Source organism: Rhopilema esculentum, chromosome 20, assembly GCF_057945365.1.
Source record: "Rhopilema esculentum isolate cy_ngs chromosome 20, ASM5794536v1, whole genome shotgun sequence".
Lineage (NCBI taxonomy): Eukaryota > Metazoa > Cnidaria > Scyphozoa > Rhizostomeae > Rhizostomatidae > Rhopilema > Rhopilema esculentum.
In genome coordinates this window covers 3,555,463-3,571,407 of record NC_142834.1, presented here as the reverse complement: position 1 = coordinate 3,571,407, position 15,945 = coordinate 3,555,463, and the positions used below count along the sequence as shown (strand labels likewise).

At 34.4% G+C, this 15,945-nt stretch overlaps 1 protein-coding gene across 5 annotated transcripts in view; it reads right to left on the bottom strand.

Annotated features, from left to right (window-relative positions):
• The window catches only part of LOC148957822 (uncharacterized), a 110,095-nt gene extending 94,566 nt beyond the window's left edge, over nucleotides 1-15,529 (bottom strand). The window contains exons 1-3 of one of the 5 annotated variants that reach the window (XM_089114398.1): nucleotides 14,627-14,757; nucleotides 13,264-13,312; nucleotides 3,702-3,770 (exon numbers count right to left, since the gene is read on the bottom strand). The gene's annotated coding sequence lies outside the window, so the exon portion shown is untranslated. Of the gene's footprint in view, nucleotides 1-3,701; nucleotides 4,044-13,263; nucleotides 13,313-14,626 lie in introns of those variants that run through there. The other 4 variants (XR_016145031.1, XM_089114400.1, XM_089114397.1 and 1 more) reach the window with 4 other exon arrangements.
• Between the last annotated feature and the right edge of the window lie 416 nt (nucleotides 15,530-15,945).

Here is a 15,945-nt window from a genome sequence, read left to right as displayed (position 1 = left end):
GGTTATTTTTTATTTATCAATTTAAATAAGTAAAAAATGTCGATCAAATTAAACATGAACATTATGGAAAATGGCTCAATCGTAGCCAAATAGAAAATGTTCAGATCGTATAAAATTTAGACATTTTCAACAAACACTCCAAAATCTGTGTTACCTTCCTAGTTCAACTTATAGTTTTATACTCAATTGTAACCGAATAGAAAAATTGTTGAAATAGTATAAAACTTAGACATTTTCAGCAAACTATATGAAATCAGTGTTACCTTCTTAGTTCAACTGATAGTTTGATATTTATCAACTGACTAAATTTATAAATGTCAATCAATCTAAAGATGAACATTAAGGGGGATCGCTGAATCAAAGCTACACAAAAAATTGTTGAAATCGTACAAAGTTAGACATTTTCACTTAACTATCCAAAATCAGTTTTACTTTCTTGAATCATTTTATAATTTCATATTTATCAATTGAAAAATGTTATAAACGTCGATCAATCTAAGGATGAGCATTATGGAGGATTGCTCATGTCGCTGCTAAACAAAAATTATCGGCCATGTTTAAATGCAACACAAGCTTTGTGTATAGCAAGCACAAGAAGCAGATATATCAGGAATTCAAGTATGAGATTGACAGAGTATAACAAAGCATATGTTCGAGACGTGAAATAAGGCTCTAAGAGTAACCAATTTTTTATTTACTGGTAAGAGTTTACAGTTTTACTGTGTTAACCAAGGATTTCACAGATAATAAATCTTCATAATAACATGGCTGTACTCTGTCTAACGGAAATTTGGTAAGCTTTTCGTAGCTCTCTGTTTTGGCTGTCTTTCATGGCAAAGCATTCTTGCCTCACCCTCTTTACAATGATATGATTGGTTGATGAAAACCACCTTCCAGCTTGATTGAGAGGATCCAATATTGCTAGTAAAATACCGTTTATTCTAATTTGTTAGTTTCAAACAATCCCACTGCCACATATAAAAATGAACTTCGCAAATGAGCACCCAGTTCCTCCTGACACTCGCACACAACACTGTCAGAATGATATCCCAAAGGAGACAAAGGGATATGGTGGGGGCTAGCCCTTACTCTGACTTGTGGTGCCGGTCTCCGTCTATTGACGTCGCACACAACACTGTCAGAATGATATCCCAAAGGAGACAAAGGGATATGGTGGGGGCTAGCCCTTACTCCGACTTGTGGTGCCGGTCTGCGTCCATTGCAGTTGCACACAACGCTTGTCAGATAGAGGGGATTCCTAGGAGACAAAGGGATACCTTCGTTGGCTAGCCCCCGACGTGGAACCTTTTTTGGCTTTCAAGGCAGAGTGATATAGGTCTCACAGAATATTTAACTACATAGCAGAAATATTAGCTTTATTCAATTTGTAAATATCCTCCATACTTAAAAAATCATTAGTTTTCACAAATTCAAAGGAATAGCTGATAAGATCTGAACAAGGGGCATAAGGTCAATGAATCATCTTTTTCCCAATTCTTATTCCACAGTATCTATTTGCAATATAGAATTGATAGTTTCAGATCATTTGTAATGGCAGTCTTTTGCTAACAAGTTTAACAGTCCGATACCCGGAATAATTTAAATTGATAGACTTAATAGTAAATATACATTTTGTTACAACGACATTTTTGTCATTATTAAATGATACCCAGCATCCCAACCCCATTTTGTCAGTCCCAATTGTCTATTACAAACAGTGCACGAAACAGAATAAAGCTGCAATTTATTGCCACTGCTTCTAACATTCTAAATCTAACCTTCTTCTGAAGCCAGACTATTGACCCCAGACATAAATAAGATATTATATCCAAAAAACATAACAATTCTTTCAAACAAACATTCTTTTGATAGCAAAGACTTAAATTTTAGCTACAAAATATCCATTAGACCTAACTGAGAAGGGGAAATATGATGTGTATGCAAAATTCAAAGGGGTCAAAGAGAAGAAGAAAATAACTTCAAGGTGCTATATTTTAGACTGAAAACATAATGGTATTTTGGTTTGATTGTAAGTTGGAAAGTACTTTAAAGGTCGAGAATGAGCTGGAATTCTTGTTAGACAGAATGTCTGCTGGTTTGATCATTCTGGCTGGAAAAACGTTTGAAAAATGTTGAAGATGCCAACTGCACAATCATCCTGAATTTTCGTCATAATGTCAATGTATCAGCAATGGACTTCAATTTTCAGACATGTTTCATTGCTGGTAATGAGAATAGTGAGCATACACCCTATGAGGATAGTCGAGGAAATGTAAAAGGGTGATTCTTGGGTTCATATCTTATCCAAACGTAGGTATAAAGATATGTCGCAAAATATTTGTGGATTGGTGATGCACCTATTGAAAGATATCTAACGATAAAAGTACGGAGACCTGACTATGAGTTGCATAGATATAATTGGTAAATGGTGGACCTAGAAATGATGTAGCAACAGACAATATTCTAAGGTATTCATCACTGCACAAATACATAAATTTTGCAATTCAAACTAGTATCGCAATTGGCAGTAAAGCATTAGTCCGAGTACCGTGGGTGCGTTTTGCAGATAGGGTTGTTATGCTTTTCATCAACAAACTAATACCTCAAAATTATGGGTAGATTTCATATAATTAATGTACCCATCTATATATACCCATTCCTTTTCTTGAAGAGCTTTAAAGGTCGACCCTTAATCGACCCCCACCCTTTTTTTTGAAAATTTATTAGCTGGAAGTAAATGAACTTGGACTGATCATTATAGCACCATCTAATGAGAGAGGGATGGGTAGAGGTACACTTTAGGCTTCAGTACTGAAGATACAGCGTAGCTGAGTAGCTGAAGTTCACTTAAAAGTAGCTAAAGCTCTCGTAACTGAATACAAAATAGACAAACTTATGCTTACTACGATAAAAATGATTGTGCCAACTCGCTATTGCCTATTAGATATAAAATGTGATAAATTTGCTTCATGATTTATTGAAACATACCAGCGAAAGAAAACACTAGCAAACATAAATATATATATCACACATGAAAACAGATTTCCCAAGAAAAATCGATTGGAACTTTTTGTAATTGAATCAAGTGCTCCTTCAGTAAACTTTAAGCGAGAAACCGATTTCTTGGTAAATTTGGGGATCCTGTAGGCTTTGAGCCGGTGAGAATGATATAAGAAATGTCCGTGTATCCATTGCGTGTATCCATTATCCATTGCAAAAATTTAGTCTCAGCACACAACAGACCTAAAACTAGTTCAACAAGCCGTCTTATGCGCAAGACAATATGCCAACCCCTAGGTATATATCAATATCAGCTAGTTTTTAAAAGTTACAACATTTTTGATTAAACAAATTGCACTTTTTGTTTAGTTGGTGGCTGTTTCATACATTTTGATTACTAATGAAAACAATTAGAAAATTTCACGCTGCATGAATTCAGACTCATTGCTGCACATTTTCCATTCATCATTGCACAAATTGATCATCACTGCACCTTATAATATTGCCTGTGTAGCACTTTATTCAAACGATTAAAAATTGAACACAAAACACAATGTCAATGTAAGAGTTTTCGCATGTTGCTGTCTTGAATATATTTTGTGATTTCCTATGCCTGTGTTAATTGAAATGTTTATGCTCCCTTTTCACTCCCAAGCCCCATATGTTTCAAGATATCAAAATAATTATAAATGAATTAGTACCTCAATTGATAGAACAGCCTTAATCAATCCAAGCCATGTCAAACCAAATGTTGTCCTAAGTTCATCTTTCTGCGAGCATGAAGTATTTCCGAATAAAGCCAGAGAAAGGCACTTTCAGAAATTTAGCAAAATGATCTTATGAGACCTTTCTAAAAGTTCTTCAGTCATAATTCAAGTGTTGAAGAGAGGGCATCGAAAGTCACAAGCTTCAATGAGTGTCGAGAAAAAATTTTTAGAGAATAAATAAATACAAAATCAGGGAAAGGGCGGAGAGGCAGAACAACCAGTGACGGACTCAAATGTCGAAGAGATACCAACGAAAATCAGAACCTTCAATGAGTGTTGAGAAAGATTCTTTAAGGAATAAATAAAAAAAATCAGGGAAAAGGGCAAAAAGAAAGAACAACAAGGGATGGTCTCATCTTTTTAAGAGACACCAAAGAAACTCGCAAACTTCAATTGATGTTGGAAAGGTTTTTTATGGAATGGATTAAAAGATAAATCAGGGAAAAGGGCAAAATGGAAGAACAACGAAAGACGGTCTCAAGTTTTTAAGAGACACCAAAGAAACTCGCAAACTTCAATGAATGTTGAGAAAGGTTTTTTATGGAATGGATTAAAAGATAAATCAGGGAAAAGGGCAAAGTGGAAGAACAACAAAAGACGGTCTCCAGTTTTTAAGAGACACCAAAGAAACTCGTAAACTTCAATGAATGTTGAGAAAGGTTTTTTCTGGAATGGATAAAAAGATAAATCAGGGAAAAGGGCAAAGTGGAAGAACAACAAAAGACGGTCTCCAGTTTTTAAGAGACACCAAAGAAACTCGTAAACTTCAATGAATGTTGAGAAAGGTTTTTTCTGGAATGGATAAAAAGATAAATCAGGGAAAAGGGCAAAGTGGAAAAACAACAAAAGACGGTCTCAAGTTTTTAAGAGACACCAAAGAAACTCGCTAACTTCAATGAATGTTGAGAAAGATTTTTTAAGGAATGGATAAAAAGATAAATCAGGAAAAAGGGCAAAGTGGAAGAACAACAAGAGACGGATTCAAGTGTTGAAGAGACACCAAAGAAACTCGCTAACTTCAATGAATGTTGAGAAAAGTTTTTTATGGAATGGATAAAAAGATAAATCAGGGAAAAGGGCAAAGTGGAAAAACAACAAGGGACGGTTTCAAGTGTCGAAAAGATAGCAACGAAAATCACAAGTTTCAAGGAATGTTGGGAAAAATTTTTTAGAGAATGAATTAAAAAAGATCAGCTGAAAGGGCACAGAGGAAGAACAACAAAAGACGGATTCAAGTGTTGAAGAGACACTAACAAAAATCACAAGCTTCAATGAATGTTGAGAAAGATTTTTTAAGGAATGAATAAATATAATCAGCGAAAAGGGCAGAGAGGAAGAACAACAAGAGACGGATTCAAGTGTTGAAGAGACACTAACAAAAATCACAAGCTTCAATGAATGTTGAGAAAGATTTTTTAAGGAATGAATAAAAATAATCAGCGAAAAGGGCAGAGAGGAAGAAAAACAAGAGACGGATTCAAGTGTCGAAGAGACACTAACAAAAATCACAAGCTTCAATGAATGTTGGGAAAGATTTTTAAAGAATAAATAGAAACAAAAATTCAGGGAAAAGGGCAGAGAGAAAGAACAACAAGGGACGGTTTCAAGTGTCGAAGAGACACCAAAAGAATCACAAGCTTCAATGAATGTTGAGAAAGATCTTTTTCAGAATGAATAAAAAAAATCAGCGGAAAGGGCAGAGAGGAAGAGCAACAAGAGACGGTTTCAATTGTCGAAGAGACACTAACAAAAATCACAAGCTTCAATGAATGTTGAGAAAGATTTTTTTCAAAATGAATAAAAAAATCAGCGGAAAGGGCAGAGAGGAAGAATAACAAGAGACGGTTTCAATTGTCGAAGAGACACCAAAAAAAATCACAAGCTTCAATGAATGTTGAGAAAGATATTTTAAGGAATGAATAAAAATAATCAGCGAAAAGGGCAGAGAGGGAGAACAACAAGAGACGGATTCAAGTGTTGAAGAGACACTAACAAAAATCACAAGCTTCAATGAATGTTGAGAAAGATTTTTTAAGGAATGAATAAAAATAATCAGCGAAATGGGCAGAGAGGAAGAACAACAAGAGACGGATTCAAGTGTTGAAGAGACACTAACAAAAATCGCAAGCTTCAATGAATGTTGAAAAAGATTTTTTATGGAATGAATAAAAATAATCAGCGAAAAGGGCAGAGAGGAAGAACAACAAGAGACGGTTTCAAGTGTCGAAGAGACACTAACAAAAATCACAAGCGTCAATGAATGTTGGGAAAGATTTTTAAAGAATAAATAGAAACAAAAATTCAGGGAAAAGGGCAGAGAGAAAGAACAACAAAGGACGGTTTCAAGTGTCGAAGAGACACCAAAAAAATCACAAGCTTCAATGAATGTTGAGAAAGATCTTTTTCAGAATGAATAAAAAAAATCAGCGGGAAGGGCAGAGAGGAAGAGCAATAAGAGACGGTTTCAATTGTCGAAGAGACACCAAAAAAAATCACAAGCTTCAATGAATGTTGAGAAAGATTTTTTTCAAAATGAATAAAAAAAATCAGCGGAAAGGGCAGAGAGGAAGAATAACAAGAGACGGTTTCAATTGTCGAAGAGACATAAAAAAAAATCACAAGCTTCAATGAATGTTGAGAAAGATTTTTTTCAAAATGAATAAAAAAAATCAGCGGAAAGGGCAGAGAGGAAGAACAACAAGAGACGGATTCAAGTGTTGAAGAGACACTAACAAAAATCAGAAGCTTCAATGAATGTTGAGAAAGATTTTTTAAAGAATGAATAAAAATAATCAGCGAAAGGGGCAGAGAGGAAGAGCAACAAGAGACGGTTTCAAGTGTCGAAGAGACACCAACAAAAATCACAAGCTTCAAGGAATGTTGAGAAAGATTTTTTTCAAAATGAATAAAAAAAATCAGCGGAAAGGGCAGAGAGGAAGAACAACAAGAGACGGATTCAAGTGTTGAAGAGACACTAACAAAAATCAGAAGCTTCAATGAATGTTGAGAAAGATTTTTTAAGGAATGAATAAAAATAATCAGTGAAAAGAGCAGAGAGGAAGAACAACAAGAGACGGATTCAAGTGTTGAAGAGACACTAACAAAAATCACAAGCTTCAATGAATGTTGAGAAAGATTTTTAAAGAATAAATAGAAACAAAAATTCAGGGAAAAGGGCAGAGAGAAAGAACAACAAGGGACGGTTTCAAGTGTCGAAAAGACAGCCACGAAAATCACAAGTTTCAAGGATTTTTGAGAAAGATTTTTTAGAGAATGAATTAAAAAAGATCAGCGGAAAGGGCAAAGAGGAAGAACAACAAGAGACGGTTTCAAGTGTTGAAGAGACACTAACAAAAATCACAAGCTTCAATGAATGTTGAGAAAGATTTTTTTCAAAATGAATAAAAAAAATCAGCGGAAAGGGCAGAGAGGAAGAGCAACAAGAGACGGTTTCAATTGTCGAAGAGACACCAAAAAAAATCACAAGCTTCAATGAATGTTGAGAAAGATTTTTTTCAAAATGAATATAAAAAATCAGCGGAAAGGGCAGAGAGGAAGAATAACAAGAGACGGATTCAAGTGTTGAAGAGACAGTAACAAAAATCAGAAGCTTCAATGAATGTTGAGAAAGATTTTTTAAGGAATGAATAAAAATAATCAGCGAAAAGGGCACAGAGGAAGAATAACAAGAGACGGATTCAAGTGTTGAAGAGACACTAACAAAAATCACAAGCTTCAATGAATGTTGAGAAAGATTTTTTAAGGAATGAATAAAAATAATCAGCGAAAAGGGCAGAGAGGAAGAACAACAAGAGACGGATTCAAGTGTCGAAGAGACACTAACAAAAATCACAAGCTTCAATGAATGTTGAGAAAGATTTTTTAAGGAATGAATAAAAATAATCAGCGAAAAGGGCAGAGAGGAAGAACAACAAGAGACGGATTCAAGTGTCGAAGAGACACTAACAAAAATCACAAGCTTCAATGAATGTTGGGAAAGATTTTTAAAGAATAAATAGAAACAAAAATTCAGGGAAAAGGGCAGAGAGAAAGAACAACAAGGGACGGTTTCAAGTGTCGAAGAGACACCAAAAAAATCACAAGCTTCAATGAATGTTGAGAAAGATCTTTTTCAGAATGAATAAAAAAAATCAGCGGAAAGGGCAGAGAGGAAGAGCAACAAGAGACGGTTTCAATTGTCGAAGAGACACTAACAAAAATCACAAGCTTCAATGAATGTTGAGAAAGATTTTTTTCAAAATGAATAAAAAAAATCAGCGGAAAGGGCAGAGAGGAAGAATAACAAGAGACGGTTTCAATTGTCGAAGAGACACCAAAAAAAATCACAAGCTTCAATGAATGTTGAGAAAGATATTTTAAGGAATGAATAAAAATAATCAGCGAAAAGGGCAGAGAGGGAGAACAACAAGAGACGGATTCAAGTGTTGAAGAGACACTAACAAAAATCACAAGCTTCAATGAATGTTGAGAAAGATTTTTTAAGGAATGAATAAAAATAATCAGCGAAATGGGCAGAGAGGAAGAACAACAAGAGACGGATTCAAGTGTTGAAGAGACACTAACAAAAATCGCAAGCTTCAATGAATATTGAAAAAGATTTTTTATGGAATGAATAAAAATAATCAGCGAAAAGGGCAGAGAGGAAGAACAACAAGAGACGGTTTCAAGTGTCGAAGAGACACTAACAAAAATCACAAGCGTCAATGAATGTTGGGAAAGATTTTTAAAGAATAAATAGAAACAAAAATTCAGGGAAAAGGGCAGAGAGAAAGAACAACAAAGGACGGTTTCAAGTGTCGAAGAGACACCAAAAAAATCACAAGCTTCAATGAATGTTGAGAAAGATCTTTTTCAGAATGAATAAAAAAAATCAGCGGGAAGGGCAGAGAGGAAGAGCAATAAGAGACGGTTTCAATTGTCGAAGAGACACCAAAAAAAATCACAAGCTTCAATGAATGTTGAGAAAGATTTTTTTCAAAATGAATAAAAAAAATCAGCGGAAAGGGCAGAGAGGAAGAATAACAAGAGACGGTTTCAATTGTCGAAGAGACATAAAAAAAAATCACAAGCTTCAATGAATGTTGAGAAAGATTTTTTTCAAAATGAATAAAAAAAATCAGCGGAAAGGGCAGAGAGGAAGAACAACAAGAGACGGATTCAAGTGTTGAAGAGACACTAACAAAAATCAGAAGCTTCAATGAATGTTGAGAAAGATTTTTTGAAGAATGAATAAAAATAATCAGCGAAAGGGGCAGAGAGGAAGAGCAACAAGAGACGGTTTCAAGTGTCGAAGAGACACCAACAAAAATCACAAGCTTCAAGGAATGTTGAGAAAGATTTTTTTCAAAATGAATAAAAAAAATCAGCGGAAAGGGCAGAGAGGAAGAACAACAAGAGACGGATTCAAGTGTTGAAGAGACACTAACAAAAATCAGAAGCTTCAATGAATGTTGAGAAAGATTTTTTAAGGAATGAATAAAAATAATCAGTGAAAAGAGCAGAGAGGAAGAACAACAAGAGACGGATTCAAGTGTTGAAGAGACACTAACAAAAATCACAAGCTTCAATGAATGTTGAGAAAGATTTTTAAAGAATAAATAGAAACAAAAATTCAGGGAAAAGGGCAGAGAGAAAGAACAACAAGGGACGGTTTCAAGTGTCGAAAAGACAGCCACGAAAATCACAAGTTTCAAGGATTTTTGAGAAAGATTTTTTAGAGAATGAATTAAAAAAGATCAGCGGAAAGGGCAAAGAGGAAGAACAACAAGAGACGGTTTCAAGTGTTGAAGAGACACTAACAAAAATCACAAGCTTCAATGAATGTTGAGAAAGATTTTTTTCAAAATGAATAAAAAAAATCAGCGGAAAGGGCAGAGAGGAAGAGCAACAAGAGACGGTTTCAATTGTCGAAGAGACACCAAAAAAAATCACAAGCTTCAATGAATGTTGAGAAAGATTTTTTTCAAAATGAATATAAAAAATCAGCGGAAAGGGCAGAGAGGAAGAATAACAAGAGACGGATTCAAGTGTTGAAGAGACAGTAACAAAAATCAGAAGCTTCAATGAATGTTGAGAAAGATTTTTTAAGGAATGAATAAAAATAATCAGCGAAAAGGGCACAGAGGAAGAACAACAAGAGACGGATTCAAGTGTTGAAGAGACACTAACAAAAATCACAAGCTTCAATGAATGTTGAGAAAGATTTTTTAAGGAATGAATAAAAATAATCAGCGAAAAGGGCAGAGAGGAAGAACAACAAGAGACGGATTCAAGTGTCGAAGAGACACTAACAAAAATCACAAGCTTCAATGAATGTTGAGAAAGATTTTTTAAGGAATGAATAAAAATAATCAGCGAAAAGGGCAGAGAGGAAGAACAACAAGAGACGGATTCAAGTGTCGAAGAGACACTAACAAAAATCACAAGCTTCAATGAATGTTGGGAAAGATTTTTAAAGAATAAATAGAAACAAAAATTCAGGGAAAAGGGCAGAGAGAAAGAACAACAAGGGACGGTTTCAAGTGTCGAAGAGACACCAAAAAAATCACAAGCTTCAATGAATGTTGAGAAAGATCTTTTTCAGAATGAATAAAAAAAATCAGCGGAAAGGGCAGAGAGGAAGAGCAACAAGAGACGGTTTCAATTGTCGAAGAGACACTAACAAAAATCACAAGCTTCAATGAATGTTGAGAAAGATTTTTTTCAAAATGAATAAAAAAAATCAGCGGAAAGGGCAGAGAGGAAGAATAACAAGAGACGGTTTCAATTGTCGAAGAGACACCAAAAAAAATCACAAGCTTCAATGAATGTTGAGAAAGATATTTTAAGGAATGAATAAAAATAATCAGCGAAAAGGGCAGAGAGGGAGAACAACAAGAGACGGATTCAAGTGTTGAAGAGACACTAACAAAAATCACAAGCTTCAATGAATGTTGAGAAAGATTTTTTAAGGAATGAATAAAAATAATCAGCGAAATGGGCAGAGAGGAAGAACAACAAGAGACGGATTCAAGTGTTGAAGAGACACTAACAAAAATCGCAAGCTTCAATGAATGTTGAAAAAGATTTTTTATGGAATGAATAAAAATAATCAGCGAAAAGGGCAGAGAGGAAGAACAACAAGAGACGGTTTCAAGTGTCGAAGAGACACTAACAAAAATCACAAGCGTCAATGAATGTTGGGAAAGATTTTTAAAGAATAAATAGAAACAAAAATTCAGGGAAAAGGGCAAAGAGGAAGAACAACAAGAGACGGTTTCAAGTGTCGAAGAGACACCAACAAAAATCAGAAGCTTCAAGGAATGTTGAGAAAAAATTTTTAAAGAATGAATAAAATAAAAATCAGCGGGCAGGGCAAAGAGGAAAAACAACAAGAGACGGTTTCAAGTGTCGAAAAGACAGCCACGAAAATCACAAGTTTCAAGGAATTTTGAGAAAGATTTTTTAATAAATGAATTAAAAATAATCAGCGAAAAGGGCAGAGAGGAAGAGCAACAACAGACGGTTTCAAGTGTCGAAGAGACACTAACAAAAATCACAAGCTTCAATGAATGTTGACAAAGATTTTTAAAGAATAAATAGAAACAAAAATTCAGGGAAAAGGGCAGAGAGAAAGAACAACAAGGGACGGTTTCAAGTGTCGAAAAGATAGCAACGAAAATCACAAGTTTCAAGGAATGTTGAGAAAAATTTTTTAGAGAATGAATTAAAAAAGATCAGAGGAAAGGGCAAAGAGGAAGAACAACAAAAGACGGTTTAAAGTGTTGAAGAGACAATAACAAAAATCACAAGCTTCAATGAATGTTGAGAAAGATTTTTTTCTTAATTAATAAAAAAAATCAGCGGAATGGGCAGAGAGGAAGAACAACAAGGGACGGTTTCAAGTGTCGAAAAGACAGCCACGAAAATCACAAGTTTCAAGGAATTTTGAGAAAGATTTTTTAAAAAATGAATTAAAAAAGATCAGCGGAAAGGGCAAAGAGGAAGAACAACAAGAGACGGTTTCAAGTGTCGAAGAGACACCAACAAAAATCACAAGCTTCAAGGAATGTGGAGAAAGAATTTTTAAAGAATGAATAAAATAAAAATCAGCGGAAAGTGCAAAGAGGAAAAACAACAAGAGACGGTTTCAAGTGTCGAAAAGACAGCCACGAAAATCACAAGTTTCAAGGAATTTTGAGAAAGATTTTTTAAAAAATGAATTAAAAATAATCAGCGAAAAGGGCAGAGAGGAAGAGCAACAACAGACGGTTTCAAGTGTCGAAGAGACACTAACAAAAATCACAAGCTTCAATGAATGTTGACAAAGATTTTTAAAGAATAAATAGAAACAAAAATTCAGGGAAAAGGGCAGAGAGAAAGAACAACAAGGGACGGTTTCAAGTGTCGAAAAGATAGCAACGAAAATCACAAGTTTCAATGAATTTTGAGAAAGATTTTTTAAAAAATGAATTAAAAATAATCAGCGAAAAGGGCAGAGAGGAAGAGCAACAACAGACGGTTTCAAGTGTTGAAGAGACACTAACAAAAATCACAAGCTTCAATGAATGTTTAGAGAGATTTTTAAAGCATTAAGGGAAACAAAAATAAGGGAAAAGGGCAGAGAGAAAGAACAACAAGGAACGGTCTGAAGTGTCGAAAAGATACCAACGAAAATCACAAGCTTCAAGGAATGTTGAGAAAGATTTTTTAGTGAATGAATTAAAAAAATCAGCGTAAAGGGCAGAGAGGAAGAACAATAAGGGACGGTCTCAATTGTCGAAGAGACACCATCGAAAATCACAAACTTCAATGAGTGTTGAGAAAGATTTTTTTAAAAATGATCCAGTCAACGAAAATGCAGAGAGGCAGAACAACAAAGGATGGTCTGAAGTGTTGAAGAGATACTAGCAGATCTTACAAACTTTAATGAGTATGTGGAAGTGGTTTCTAGAGGATAAATCAAAGATTAATTCTGCAAAAAGGAAAAAGGGTCAGAGCAATAATAGATGGTCTAAAGTATCAAAGAGATACCAGCAGATCCCGAAAACCTGAATCAATTTGAAGAAGGGCTTTGTAAAGAATGAATCTAAGATCAAATCAGCGAAATGGGCAGAGGGTCAGATTAAATTAGCAAACCATTAAGTGGTAGAATTTTGCTCTATAATTACGAATAGACAATTTGGAAAATCAGAAAGTTTGTTTGATCTTATGTGAAATTAATGATCATCATATTGAAGATCAATATCGCAACAAGCGAATAAATGAAAAATTAAATCAGCTAACGTAGAAAAGGGTCCTATAGAAGACACTCGTTTAACGTTAAAACGTTAGAAAGACACCACAGTTTGGAAGCTTAAAGCAAAGGTTGGTTCGCGATGCAAATAGCTTTCGGAAATGTAATACTTAAAAGGTTTCTCAAATATTTAGATGAGAAAGACAAAGCAATACCAGTTTATTTTCTACTTTTTTCAAAAGGCATCCAAACAACACTCACCACGTCCCTCGTCATTCATACACAATCTTCCGTAGCCATGTGTTTTGATCTGCAACGGAATTCATTTTTTTAGAGTTTTATCAACAAAAAAAGGTTCTGATAATCACGGAAACCAAGAAAGCTATAGCAAAAAATATTAAGGAATGTATTCCTGGTTATGTTTTTAAAAAACTAGGAACAAGACGGAGTTTCAGACAGTGTACTTGAGGGATTCTTTTTTCTTATATGCCTAGTGCTTTCAATTTTCACAGCAGAATCGCATTGTCAATAGTTTTAAATGTTTTTCTATACTTAAGAAGATTATATATTGACACCAATAACCAATAGTATTAATGAATTAATGTTAACCATTGTTTTGCCGAGATGATAGACAGATTAATCGTCAAAGACATTCATGATCATAATGATGCATGCAGATGAGAACATAGAATTCCATCATGTATTCCATTTACCATAGGTATTAATTTTGGGGGCTATCTGAAACCGAATTCTTAAGGACTACATAGCATGCTGAAAAACAAAGATTTTGCAAAGAAGATGGGATTACAGTCAAGTCAATACCACATATCAGGGTGGACATTATTCCAGGGCCAGGAGGAGGGACGCTAAAAGTTTAGCTCGCGAGTTAAATGTAAAGCTCATTCAACATAAATAGGTAGAAATAAAGAAAAAAGCGACTGGTTTTCGGAAGGTTCAATATGCCAACGCCTAGAACAAGCTAACTCATTGTTTGGTGCTGAATGCATTTTAGGAATTGTTAGGTGGCTACATTTTTACATTTTTGCCAGAGATTAAAAAATTACTTTTTAGAAATTTTTATTGAAAGAGCTACCAAGCAAGGAACTTTTGTTGGTGTCCAGCAAAAAGGTTTTCATTCTAAAAATTTTCTGGGCCTCTCTCACCAAAGGGGAAGGGGGGGGGGTAATTATTTATCTTTAGAATAGGGGTGCTTAGGTTACTTTTAGGCTCTAGAATTTGGACAAAGTTTATTAAAGTTCTTCAATATAAAAAACCGTGATTCTATATTGGACAAATAATTTTTACGAAAAAAAAAATTTTCTTTAATTTCCGGTGAGCAGTGGTCTTAGAAATTTAAACGAAAAACAAATTCAATTGTAAAAGCCCTTTCTTGGGACCAGGAAATTCTAAAGCAATTTCTTTGGTAAATCAAAATGAGAAAGGATTTGAAAAAAGTCGAGAAAAATCGCAAACTGCCGTCCAAAGAAAATTTTTTGGAAAGATTTCATGCTAGAGGGACGAAGTGTACACCACGTACACCACGTGCACAGAAGAAGAGAAGGCAAAAGAAATTTGGTTTATAAATAAACAAAGTAAAAAATTGCAGTAATTTGATACTTCTTACCTTCATGAAATTATTGGTTATCTTCAGTTGCCGCGAAGGTGATTGTGTAGGATATTTCCACTGGGATAAGTACACTGTTGTCGATAATAATTTTCTTGGAAGCCATGTTGTTTTCAAAGTGAAAAATTTTGTTGGCACATGCCTTGCTGGGCATGATGGGAAGGAAAGTCTCCTCCGTAGGAGAAAAATATGAATATTGAAACAAATCGAGTGGTTTGAGGGCAAGTGAAAATTAATCCCACCGAATTTTTTAAGCTGGAAATATTTCCTATCAAAATTTTCAAACGCTAGAATAATCTCGTTTTTAATTTTAAACTATAATTAAACTATATTAATTTTTGCTAAAACTAGCGTTTGTAAACGAAAATCTCTTAGAATTCTTAACAAAATTCGGGAAAACTTCACATGATGTCACGAGACAATGTATCTCAGATGTTTTTTTGAGGTCTAGGGCAAAGTTTCAGTCTTGACCCCCATATTGAAGCTTTACAAACAGGTAAAAACATCCCTTTGTTCTTGAATAACCTTTGAAAGTGTGAAAACAAACTAGAACCTTTGAAATGTAAATTGACACCATTATTAACTTAATACCGGATGAAGACTATCTAAAAATTAACAAGACTATTTGTAACAAATCAGAACAGAATCCAATTGAAAACAATGTCTTCTATTTAATGCATAGTTTTTGAATTTTAATCACAAGTTCTTTCTCTGACGTTATTTGCCTGATAATTTCCAAAGCTATTATTTGCATAAAACATGACGAGACATTCTTTAAGAATAAGAAAAAAATTCCAACCATCAAGATGATCAAAATGTTTTAAAGATAGCAGTGATGGTGACACAGACTCGGATTCACAATTTATTCAGTCCTGCAAGATAAAAGGCTTTTTTGTCTTTTTTGTATAAAAGAGTGTATCATAGCTTGGCTTATGGTGAATTTGTATGTAAATTGCGCAAAACATATAAACAATTTGCAAAAAGGTTGAAGAAATTATAGTCAAAAGGAAAGAAGTAACAAATTGAATTAAAACTTTAGGAGAAAAGTTAATGACCTTAAAAATTTCTTATTGAGTTTTAATAATTTTGGTCACAAAAGAAAATGGGGTCCATCCACCATGATGTACCGAGGCAATTCTAGCGTGCAATTCATTACCTAAAACGCTCTTTTGACACTATATGAAAAAACTTTAAATTCATTTCATAAAATTGGTAGCAAATAGTCTTATTTTAAGACCCAAAGGTACCAAAATCAAGAACACCCTTAAACGTCTCCGAATGTTAAATTGACCTATCAAGGCAATCCTAGCTTGCAATTC